General features: G+C 37.7%; 1 protein-coding gene and 1 pseudogene across 12 annotated transcripts in view; both read right to left on the minus strand.

Moving 5' to 3' along the window:
* The window catches only part of LOC117719719 (protocadherin alpha-7), a 222,463-nt gene that overhangs the window by 95,657 nt on the left and 113,645 nt on the right, over positions 1 to 13,161 (minus strand). The window lies entirely within an intron of this gene.
* Positions 517 to 1,714, minus strand: LOC117720041 (heat shock factor 2-binding protein pseudogene; annotated as a pseudogene).

A 13,161-nucleotide genomic window follows, 5' to 3' on the forward strand; every position in this document is an offset into this window, starting at 1 on the left:
AATGTCATCTAAAAGAATTTACTAAAAGGGTTTAAAGGTAAACCTGCACATTAGAGGGATTATAGGTAGTAATGAGGGAAAGAATTGGTTTTCATGGAAATGCACCTGGGAGAGCACTGACCACATGGCAGATGCTGATATAATCTCCCGTATTCAGGTTGCCCAGCTGGTATGAGCAGCCACCAAAGCAGCAAGAGAAATTCCAGAAAACTTTTCCCAGATGCTCAGAGACTCTCCAGAGGATATGGTTTTTAGTTACCTCTCTGGCAATATTGACCCCTCACCTAACAAGTATGACACTCCTATGAAAGAGATGGGAGATGATGATTCATTATTCCATCTGTAGTCAGTCATGGCTTGCCAACCCTAACACAGTGTGAACAGTGACAGTTTGAACACAAAGGACCTGGAGAGAGAAAGAGACAGCATGTTCACTAACATATTGATGCTCCATCATACCTCTCCAGAACACAGAGGGATTCCAGGAGTTCTAGGGCAGCAGCCCATAGGTAGAAGTTATGGCTCTTCAACATGGCAGAATATGGAGATAGATACTTCAAAGCCAAAGGGCCACTTGGGAAATATTTCTGGTTCTAGAACCACAAATTGTATGATTGCAGAATGTAAAGACTTGCCTCTGAGTCTTCATCATTCAAAAGCCACCACAAGACTTTGGGCTAGGACAGGGAAGTTGGCTCAGATAGTTTGGCCATCCTGATAAGCCCCTAGAAACAGTGATCACGGGAGTGTTTGCAGAGTTTGTTCTTTGACTATTTGTGTTTGTCTTGCTTGTTCCTTGACTATTTGCATCTATTGCGTTGCTAGTTCGTCAACCTAGAACTGACCTCAATACCTGCATGTAATTAAATGGTATACAAAAAAAGGAGGAGGGTGATGGGACAGGGGTATTTTTAGAGAGGAAAAATAGGGAAAGGAGAAAGCATCCGAAATGTAAATAAATAAAATATCCAATAAAAAGGCCACCACAGTAGATGGGGAAATTCTGGGCTCTCTGTGATGTATTTCAAGCCTTTTGAATTGATGCTCACATTGTACAGGAACATGAGCATCAACATCAAGTGCACTGGCTCAGCTTCAAGACTCCCCACCCCAACAGCTGCAACATGGAATTTAAACTCACTCAACTGGAATTAACTAAGAATTCACAACTGTGTATGGTGGCAGAAGCACCTGTTACAATTCCACTCACCACAAACACGAACTGATTTGCAACTCTGGTTGAAAATCAGTTCACACGTCTATCCAGCGACTTCACAAAACTCTCCATCACTGATTCATAATGCTGAAAAGTCAATGTTTTACCAATGAACTCCTCATTACTGGAGTCATCCACTTTACTACTGCAGACCCCCTGTAAGAGGGTGAAGAGGCTGCTCCCATCTGTGCACAATGCTCTGCCTGAAGGGAGAGCTGCTTCTTAGTTCCATTCAGCTGCCCTGCAAGCACCAGCTCACTCTCCTGATATCAACCAGCAAGCTTCCAGGGAGGCTCTGAAATGTTCCTAGTCCAGTCTCAGTCACTATAATTCTTGCTCTTTCTTTTCTAGGATTTTCCTAGTATCTTTATTTCTGGAAACTTTCAGTACCCCTGTTTGGTATTCTAGGTAAAAACTCTGTATTTGCTTCACTTTTACTTTCAGGTATTGCAAATCCTTCTGTCTGGCTTTAACTTTTTTTAGATTCCTGGTGCACATAGAATTCACTGATGCCTCCTGCCCCACTAGACTGCTAATTTCGCTATTCTTTATTGATATAAAAGATGGCTACTTACTTAAAATAATGGTGGTAGTAATGCAAGAGATGATTCTAGCTCTTGGGTAAGAAAAAATAAATGGCAGCAATTCAACAAGGAATAGTAGGTTGGGGAAATTGAGGGTACTCTGTGATAAAGTACGTGCAGAAGTTAAGCTTGGCTGTGAACTTGACTAAATTTGAAATCTTCTATAAGATAAACCTTCAGGTTGTGCATGAAAAGGCATTTCCAGAGACGTTTAATTGAGGTGGGATAGCTCACTCTGACTGTGGATACTATTGTTCCACAGGGACGGGGTCCTAAACTGAATGTGAAGAAGAAAGAGTGAGCATCAACAATTCATCTCTCTCTGCTTCTTGATGGTGAGCAAACAGAAAACAGGAATCAGAGCTGAGCTTCAAAGTTTCAAGGCCACCACAGTGAGCCACTTCTAGCAAATCTCCACTTCCTAAAGGTTCTACAACCTTTCCAAGCAATACCACCACCTGAGAACCAATAGTGAACCACATAGGCTGACTAAAAACACTTCCCATTCAAACCATAGCCTTTTGCCATTGCTCCCTATAGACTCATAGCCCTCTCATGCTAATTCATTTAGTTCAACTTCCAAGTACCTATAGACAACAAACCCAAAGTTGTTCAAAATTGCAAAAGTCAAAGTCTTTTCTGAGGTTCAGTGAAATCTCTTAAGTGAGTTCCTGTTACTGTGGTTCTTGACCTTCCTAATGCTGCAACCCTTTACATTCTCATGTTTAAGTGACCCCCCCAAGCATAAAATTATTTTCATTGCTTCCTCACAGCTGCGATTTTGCTACTGTGGTGAATTGTAATGTAAAAGTTTTTGGATATATAGGTTTGCCAGAGGGATCATGAGCCACAGGTTGAGAATTGCTGTCTTGTAATATCAAAAAAAATTTAGTTACATAGTCCAATATACAATACAAAGTTGACATTTTATGATGGTTAGTGTTGTTAGTTTTGACAAAATATAGAAGCACCTGGGATTTGGGCCTCTGAGCATACCCATGAAGGATTGTCTCAGTTGGGTTAACTGATGACTGATAATTGAGGTGACTCCTATATGTGGGTGGCACCATTTTATGGGCTACACCCTGAACTAAATAAAAAGAGGAGAAGGATTTGAGAACTGTGCAAGCCCTTTTTGATCCCTGTTTCTTAACTATGGATAAAACATGACCAGCTATCTCAAGCTCATGCTGCTGTAGCTTCCTGGCAATGATGATTGCAACCTGAAACTATGAGTTGAAAATAAACCTTTTCTTCCTTAAGTCACTTTTTCCAGTATTTTAAGCACAACAACAGAAAAGAAACAAAGATTCAGACTCATTTCAAAGGGGAATAAACAAAAAATTAAACAAAAGCTAAAACAACTCACACTACAGCAACCACTAAAACCTACAACTCCATTTTAGGCTTGTGATGAAGTTATCTGGGTTCCAAAGAGTTTTGGTATTTCTGTATTTTTAGTGCCACTGCCTACAGCACACAGAGTCTCTCTCTTGAGCTGGCTTCACCCTGTGTACAAAGTGTTCTTCAGTGAGCATCCCATGGTTCGGGCATCTCCAAAACAGCTTATAATTCACCTTCACAACTTCATGCTGTACCTTTAATGGCCTCATTAAAAGGACTGTGACCCTGCTAAGCGTTGCATGGCTTTCTGAAACCAGACTATAAAACACTGTGACCCCTCAATCTTGGATCTTTCATGCTTGAAAAACAAGTATCTGTAGAAAGAAACTTTACATACTATTTTGAATCATCACCTGTCAATAAAAATTCTATGCCCAATGAGCTTAGATAGGACTAGAAGATGAGATATCCAGCAGAGAGACATAATTCTGGAAAATGGGTGCAGGAGATTTGTCCTGAATGCTGAAGGGGACAGTCAGATGAAACTGAGGAGAGGTAACTAACCGTGTGGCATGACTTTGACTAGAGTAAATGGGTAATTAAATTATGAGCTACTCAGGGAACAAGCCAAAGCTTTGGGCCTATGCACGTATTCAGAAATAGTTTAGTCTCAGAGTCATTATTTCAGGGAACAAAGAGGATAGATGGAAAAGCTCACACTTTCAAATGGTGCCCAATGTGGGGCACAGAATCCAGACTTAGAGCCTGAGAAGTTCAGGGTGGAAGGTGGTGTCCTACATGGTGGCAAGTGGGAAACCACAGAGAGGCCTAGTTTGGCTGCTATGCAATCAGGCTGGCAGCTGGATGTCAGGTACTTGAATCAGGCCTGTGAACAGCTAGCTCAGCAGGCAAGTGCCAGAGCTGTGTAGTCTCTCCGGCAAGTCCAGGTACTCACAGTGGGTATAGACTGCAGTTTCCTGGGCCAGCCACTGCAGAAGAAGTTGTCAGAAACCACTAAGAAGCTGGTAAATGACTCACAGTATGGCAGGACTTCCCCTTCCTATCTGGTTGGTCAGTTGCAGGAGATTTGGCCCTTTAAGGCTTGTCCTACATGACAAAGAATGGCTGCAGGCAACAGAAGCCAAGCCCAAACTAAAAAGCCCCAGACTTCAGACTTCTGAAATGATAAAGTATTAAAATTATAAACAATATAATAGAAAATAAATCGGGTATAAATAATCTTACAAAAAAGTTTTAAATTGGTAAAATTTAACCTTAGAGAAAGAATTAAAGAAATGAGAATCATAAAGGTGAGATGCACTGATGCTTTTGGACTGTATATAATACAGTTTTAAAAGACTGAAGGATAGAAACATAAGAGAAAGAAATAAACAACCTAATTGGAAATGATGCATTACTGATTATGATTACTATTGCATTGGTAATCCTCATTTTAATCCTGATAACCATGATGGCTTCTTAGACCTTCTCAAAGAAAAGGGCTTTAGAGAGACAAGAAAAAGAAAAAAAATGAAAAATGGAGACAAAATTTAGAAGAAAAATTAGAAAAGTTTATGTAAATGTTAATTTTAATATAAACATATGTAGTAAATTAATAGTGACTGTTTTAATTTATCCTGGCCAATCCTCTAATAATAACATAGAGAGATCAAGATTTATTTAATCAAGCTTTACCTCAATGCCTGGGAAGTCATTGATTTATTCTAATCCTCTAAGATAATCTGCCTATCTCCTGGTCAAAAATCCCTTAGTATTTGCATTTAGGACTTTCCATGCTCCAGTTTAACTCTCATGATGTCTCCTCCTTCCTGGCTGAATCTTCTTACTTTTCTCTCTTCCCCCTCCCCTTACTGGTAGGTGACCCACTCTGTTCTCTCTTCTCCCCAGCCATTGTCTGATCACCTTTTATTGACAATCCAGAGAATAAATGGAAAGCATTGTTTACACAAACTTAAAACAGAAGATTCATGATATAAGCATTATAATGTAATGTCTGGATTGAAACAAAATATGAAGGGAAAGAAATCAACATTTAAATAACACAAGGATAATCTTTACATACTGAAGAAAACATTATACTTACAAGTTTATAAATAAGAATGAAGAAGATACTAAGATGATAGAGACACAAAAGAAAAATAAAGAGGTGAAAATTGGAAAAAAGCCTTAAAAGGAAAATTAGAAAAATAAATAAATAAAAATTTAAAAGATAATGAGATCGAGACAGAGGAAGGAAGGCCAGAACCTACAGCACCACCTTGTAACAAGACTACAAAAAGTCAGTCTATATCTGTTTTTTTTAAAACTAAACTAATTTTCAAATCCTTGATAAGGGAATTAGAATGAGATGAGAGAAATCCAAAGGGTTATCAAGAATTCAAACAGCAATGTAAAGATACAAGATTTACAAAGATTTAAAAAAGCAATAATGACCTATGGCTTACATTTACCATATGTCAAAACAGATTCTTAATAGTTGGGCCATATAAAATTGTATTATTGCAAAAGATTGGAGAGATTTGATAACAGCCATCTTAGAGTCTGGCCCTCAATTACAATAGCTAATATGGTAGAAAGATGAGGCTTCAGTCATGGAGCAATGAACTAGGACTAGAGGCTTTGTCGAGTTAATAGATGAAGTTACTAGATGAAGGTCTATATTCTGAATTGAGAGTACAGATCGCCTTTGATGATACTGTCCCGAAACAATGTTGTACAATCGCTTTAAATATTTAGGACTGTGGGGAGCCGACAGAAGGGGGCTATCATCCTTGCAGCTATCTTGAGCCATATACCCTGACAAGAGACTTGTTTTCAAGAGTCTACAACAGTGGAGCACACTCTGATAACATCCTGTTTTGTATACCCAGGATTTTCCCTTGGGTGTATGAGACTTAAAGGTGTGACTTTATGGCGTGACTTAAGAAGTGAGACTTGTAAAAGGTGAGAGGCAGACAGAAGAGAGGAACTTGGGACTTGGGGCTAGGAACTTAGGAACTAGCAACTTGGAAAAAGACTTAGGACTGCGACTTGGATCTTGGGACTGAGGAACTTGTAACTTGGGACTTAAGACTTAGGACTTGTGACTTGGGACTTGGAACTTGGAGGGACTTGGAAAGAGAGAAGAAGAGTCTGGAGGAGAGAGAGAGATGAGAATAAATGGGACTGAATCACATTCTGTCTGGTCTCCATTCTTCGCATCCCTTCATGTCCACCCTCACTCTCTCTCTCTCTCTCTCTTGCTGAACCCTGACCCACAAATGGGAGCAGAAGTATGAGCTGGAACAAGTTGGCCCCCAAAGCTTGGGCAGTGTGGGCTATAACAATTTAGCTCCCAAGCTTTTGGCAGTGCAGGTTCCAACATTGGCAGAGCGGTCCCCGACATAGGACAAAGTTGAACAACAGGGATGAGCCAAATCATTCACAAAGATAGCACATAGTTCAAATGAACCTTTCACTGACCTTTTACAAAAATTGACTACACCCCAAATAGAGATCTGGCTGTTAAAAGTTTAATAGCTTTTTGCATTCAACATTAGCTTTTGCCAAAGCTAAATATTCAATTAAGATTTCTCTACCCATACCTGTACCTCTTTATGAATGGATTAAAACTACTGCAAACATAGAGTTTAATGCTCATAATTCAGTTTTGGTTGTGCACACAATTACAAGAGATACAAAGCACAAAATGCCCATAAAAATGGCTGTGAAAAATCAGGTTATTCCCTTAAGGACTGTAGACAAACATTTCCTAAGGATAAAGTCTTCTATAATAAAAATAATTCATGGAGAAAGTTTCCTCTGAAATGTAGATGTGGAAGAAACAGATATAAGGCTCATTGAATGAGGCCATCTAAGGACTGTATACAAGGCATTTCTAGGAAAAAAATGTTTTTTCTAGAGATAATGCAAAAAGAAGGCCGAGCCTTCTGGAATATTTGGAAGATATGGCATATGCCAACACTGGACTAATGAATATAGATCAACAAGTGACAAACAAGGTAACTCCTTGACAGAAAATGCCCTAAGATGCCCCAATATCAAATTCAAATTGGACATTTCAGATCAACAGTGGGGAAAATGATCCACAGAACAATTAAATAATACTACTCTGGGTATAAACACTAATATCCCAGATATCAAAGCCAGAGAAGCTTCAATGGATAAAACAGAGATTCTAAATATACCAAGAAAACTCCAGATATTTTGGCAAACTGCTATAAAAGATAAGTGACCAAAATTAAAATTACAATTAGATGAGATTGAAATTGAAGGCTTAATGGATACAGGAGTAAATATAACAATTTCATAAGATTCATGGGCTCCAGCTTGGCCACTTCAAAAGATATTTATACAGTACCTAGAAAATGTCTCAAATAAAAAATCTAAAATATATTAAATACATAGAATCAAAGGTCAAATAAAATTAAAGCCTGAATATAGACAGTCATAAAAAAGAAAAACAAAAGTTCAAATCAAGAAGAATAAAACAGGTAAAATCTACACTGATTTCCTCTACATGGGAACAACTCTGAAACTAGGTGAGAGACGAAAGTGTCTCAGCCAGAACATCAGCTATACATAGCCAATAAATCTTGTTGGTTACAGAATCTTCAAAGATTTATCATGCCATCCTTTCAAATGGCATAGATAAAGATTTATAATATAGTTTGGTTATACAATCCAAACTAACTTAAAAATGTCTTACCTGGTTAAACAAAGAGCAGAAAATCATCTTTAATTTAATTGTGCATACTGCACATTCCACACATATCTTATTGCAAAGATGCATGTTACTTCTGAGAATTTATGTGTTTACAGAACAAAGGAACCAGACACCAAAGAAGATAAGAATCCCAGGTGATCCTATCTCAGACTAACTCAATGCTTTTTCCTCAGAAATCTGTATCTGGAACAATTTCAAAATCTCAAGTTAGATCTTCTAGCATCCAAAACTGTTCCAGCCAGGACTTCATTTTAGCCCTGAACTTTCTCAGCATGCAGAGACTGGACAGCAAACACTATACTAGCTTATAGACTGACTAGTGTCCCATTTTAGGGGAGCCCTCAAAGTAAACTGATGCCCCAAATCAGCAGGAAACAATTTTAAGAGAGTGATGCCCCCATTCTCAAGAGGTGGAATAGATGGGTATTGGTCATTCAATGGATGATGGATGTTTGTCCATGTTTAAGGGGAGTGGTTATAATTTGTTATGATTTTGATCAAGGAGAAAGCAAACTGAGGAGTGTTAGATTCAAGGATTTCTTTTTCTCTTTCTTTTTTACCTCTATCCTTCTTTCTCTTCTATCTAGTGTTAGATGGGAGAGGAGAAAGAAGGAATGAAAAGAAAAAAGGGGATATAGAAATAATACAGGAATAAGGGTAATGAAGGGTAGATTATTGAAACTACTCTTAAACTCTAGAGCAACTGTTAAGCAAAAATCTTATATTGGTATAGATCTTTGTATATTGATATAAAATTAAGTTTAAATTTGGTTACATTCATATAAATATTTGTATACAATATTAAAGTTATATTTGGTGACAACATACTCTTTTTAAGATATTATACTTTATATATTATGTTTTAATTCTTTATTTATTTAATAAATTCTTTATTAATTCTTAATTTATTAAGTGCAAATAAACAATTATAAAGTAGCAACAAAATCAATTTTATGGTTGGCATCTCCACAACATGAGGAACTATATTAAATCATCACAGCATTAGGAAGGCTGAGAACCACTGACATAGATAGTGGACTCCTTGGCCACTGATGTAGAAACCTCCGTGTTCTGAACCTTGGGAAACAATCCCCTAGGCAGATACTTTCCAGGAGTAGAGAACACCTTCAGCAGAATTCTCATTTTTAGAATTCTCTTTTTTAGAAGAGATTTAATTTTGACAAGATGTTGGCTTTAATGAGTAGGGTTTCCTATCCCAGAACAAAGATTATTGATCTTTAACAATTGTAGCCTCTTTTTCAACACAAGCCTTACCCACAGCTTTAAACTTGTTTGAACACATGTTTTTCAACAAACTGTACATTTCTCACATCTTTCTGCCTCACTATAACTCCTTTTTACTCTAGACATGGTGAGCAATGATCATACCCATGACCTGGATTCTAGTCTGACTTGATTTTCCTCCATCAAACACATTATCCCACTACCTTTCAGTTCAGCCCCTGTGGGCTCTCAGGACATTGGCAGACTACAGTTAGATATTTTTTGTCAGAATATAAATTGAATATATTATTGGTTGGGAGCCCAGCTTTAACAGTTGAGTCATTTCTCTAGCCCTAAGCTAAATATAACATATCCCAGTTCCCAACAGAGTCCTTGTTCTGCTCTATAGTTTCATGAGCTGACAATATCTATGTTTCTCTTGGCCTTCAGACCTTCCATATTCCCACCAGAATGTCCCATTAATCTCTACTCATAGTATTCTAGGGCATTTTAACCAACAATTTCAAAGTCTTCCACATTCCTCCCACAAACCAGTTCCAAAGGCTTAAGAATCACATGGTCCATCTTTATCACAGCAATGACCCCACTCCTAGTACTAATTTTCTGTATTAGCTAATTTTCTCATTTCTGTAGCAAAAATATTTGACAAGCAGCACCTTAAAGGATAAAGGTATGTTTGGCATACTTTTCAAAGAGGTACAGTCTATCATGGAAGAGGAGGTCTGACAACAGAAGTGGAGCTGACAGGTCATATTTCTTTTGCTGTCTGGAAGCAAAAAAATTAGCAGAAAATGGGACAGGGCCATGAATTCAAGGTTAGCTCTCAGTGGTCCCCTTCCTCCAACAAGGCTCTGCCTCATAAAAGTTGTACAACCTTTCCAAATAGCACCACTAACTTGTGACCAAGTATCAAAACATGTATGATTATGGGGGATATTTTACATTCAAACTGAAACATATGTTACCTACAAGAATCTAACCTTAGTTAGATTGGCTATGTTGGTGATGGACACTGTTAATCCCAGCACTTGGGAGTCAGGGTCAGATGGATTTATGTGATTTTGAGAGCAGCCTGTTCTACATAGTGAGCTCCAGGTCAAGTAAGGCTAGTAAGATCATGTTTTTAAAAATCAAGTCTTCAATATGAGAGCTGTGGCATGTTACAGATATTTTATGTTATTTGTGGTTCTTGTGAAGAAAGTTATTTCCCTAATTACTTTCTCTGCCTGTTATCATTTGTATAAATGAAGGCTTCTGATTTATTTGAATTAATTTTATATACAACCTCTTTGCTGAAGTTGTTTTTCAGCTGTAGGAGTTGTGTGGTAGAATTTTTGGGGTTGCATATGTATACTACCATTCTTCTGCAAATAGTAATATCTTTATTTCTTCTTTGCCAATTTGTATCCTCTTAATCTGTTTTTGTTGTCTTATTATCCTATCTAGAACTTTTAGTACTATATTGAATAGACATGGGGAGAGTAAGCATCCTTGTATAGTCCCTGATTTTAGCGGGATTGTTTCAAGTATGTCTCCATTTAAGTTGACATTGGTTATTAGTGTGCTATAAATTGCTTTTATTTTGTTTAGGTATGGGCATTCCTGATCTCTCCAATACTTTTAATACAAAGGGGTATTGTATTTTGTCAAATACCTTTTCAGCATCTAAGAAGATTATCGTGTGATTTTTTTCTTTGAGTTTGTTTATATAGAGGATTACATCAATGGAGTTTTGTATACTGGACCAACCTTGTAACCCTGGGATGAAGCCTACTTGATTGTGGTAAATGATAGTTTTGATGTGTTCTTGGATTTGGTTTGCAAGAATTTTATTGAGTATTTTTGCTTCAAGATTCATAAGCGAAATTTGTCTGAAGTTTGCTTTTTGTTTGGGTATTTTTGTGGTTTAGGTATCAGAATAATTGTGGCTTTGTAGAATGAACTAGGTAGTGTTACTTCTGTTTCTATTTTATGGACTAGTTTGAGAAATATTGATATTAGGTCTTTTTTGAAGGTCTGTTAGAACTCTGCACCAAAGCCATTTGGCCCTCAGCTTTCTTCTTTTCTTCCTCTTCCTCTTCTTCTTCCTCTTCCTCTTCCTCTTTTCCTTCTCCTTCTCCTCCTCCTCCTCCTCCTCCTCCTCCTCCTCCTCCTCCTCTTTCTTCTTCTTTCTTCTTCTGTCTTCTTTCTTCTTTGTCTTTCTTCTCTTTCTTCTCTCTTCTCTCTTCTCTCTTTCCTTTCTTCTTCTTCTTCTTCTTCTTCTTCTTCTTCTTCTTCTTCTTCTTCTTCCTCTTCTTCTTCCTCATCCTCTTCCTCTTCCTCCTCCTCCTCCTCCTCCTCCTCCTCCTCCTCCTCCTCCTCCTCCTCCTCCTCCTCCTCTTCTTCTTCTTCTTCTTCTTCTTCCTTTTCCTTAGGGGATATGGGCCTGTTTAGAAAGTTTACCTGCTCTTGATTTAACTTTGGTATGTGGTATCTCTCTAGATAACCATTGATTTCGTCTAGATTTTACAGTTTTGTTGAGCATAGGCTTTTGTAGTAGGATCTGATGATTTTTTTTAATTTCCTCTGTAACAACAATTTCTGTTGTGATGTCTCCCTTGTCATTTCTGATTTTGTTAATTTGGATATTGCCTCTGTGCCTTATAGTTAGTTTGGCCAGGGGTTTGTCTGTCTTGTTGATTCTCTCAAAGAGCCAGTTTTTAATTTTGTTGATTGTATAGTTCTCTTGGTTTCTATTCAGTTGATTTCTGTCCTGAGTTTGACTATATCCTGCTGTCTACTCCTCTTGAGTGTGTTTGTTTCTTTTTGTTCTAGAGCTCTCCGGTGTGCTACTAAGTAGCTAGTGTAGGATCTCTCCAATTTCTTTACCAGTGCACTTAGTGCTATGAGATTTCCTCTTAGCACTGCTTTCATTGTATCCCATAAGTTTGGGTATGTTGTGTCATAATTTTCATTCAATTCCAGAAGTCTTTAATTTCTTTCTTTATTTGTTACCTGATCAAGTTATCACTGAGTAGAGAGTTGTTCAGTTTCCATTGGTATGTGGGTTTCCATTGTTTTTGTCATTTTTTTGAAAACCAGCCTTAGGCCATGGTGATCTCATAAGATGCATGGGATTATTTCAATCTTCTTGTATCAGTTGAGGTTTTTTGTGCCCAATTATATGGTCAGTTTTGGAGAAGGTGCCATGTGGTGCTGAGAAGAAGCTGTACTCTTTTGTTTTAGGGTGAAATTTTATGTTGGTATCTGTTAAGTCCATTTGGTTCATAACATCTATTCATTTTACTGTTTATTTGTTTAGTTTCTCTTTCAATGACCTGCCCATTAGTGAAAGTGGAGTGTTGAAGTCTCCCACTGTTATTGTGTGAGGTTCAATGTATACTTTTGAACTTTCGTAAAGTTTCTTTTACGAATGTAGGTGCCCTTGCATTTGGGGCATAGATGTTCAGAATTGGGATTTTCTCTTGGTGGATTTTTCCTTTGATGAATATGAAGTGTCCTTTCTCATCTAGCTTGATAACGTTTGGTTGAAAGTCTAGTTTACTGGCTATTAGGATGGCAATTGTTTCTTGGAACTATTTTCTTGGAGGACTTTTTTAGCCTTTTACTCTGAAGCTGTCTCTGTCTTTGTTATTGAGATGTGTTTCTTGCATACAGCAAAATGCTGGAGCCTGTTTGTGTACCCAGTCTGTTAGCTATGTATTTTTATAGGTGAGTTGAGTCCGTTAATATTGAGAGGTATTAAAGACAGATGATTGTTAATTCCTGTTATGTTTAGTATTGTAGGTGGCATTATGTGCATGTGATTCTCTCCTTGGCTTTGTTGGGAGATGATTAACATCTTGTTTTTTCTTTGGTGTAGGTACCCTCTTTGTGTTGGAGTTTTCCTTTAGAATTCTCTGCAGGGCTGGGTTGGTAGCTAGATATGGTTTTAATTTGGTTTTGTTCTGGAATTTTTTGCTTTTGCCATTTATGTTTATTGAAAATTTTGGTGGGTAAAGTAGCCTGGGATGGCATTTGTGTTC

This window comes from Arvicanthis niloticus, chromosome 14, assembly GCF_011762505.2.
Source record: "Arvicanthis niloticus isolate mArvNil1 chromosome 14, mArvNil1.pat.X, whole genome shotgun sequence".
In the NCBI taxonomy this organism is placed as follows: Eukaryota; Metazoa; Chordata; class Mammalia; order Rodentia; family Muridae; genus Arvicanthis; species Arvicanthis niloticus.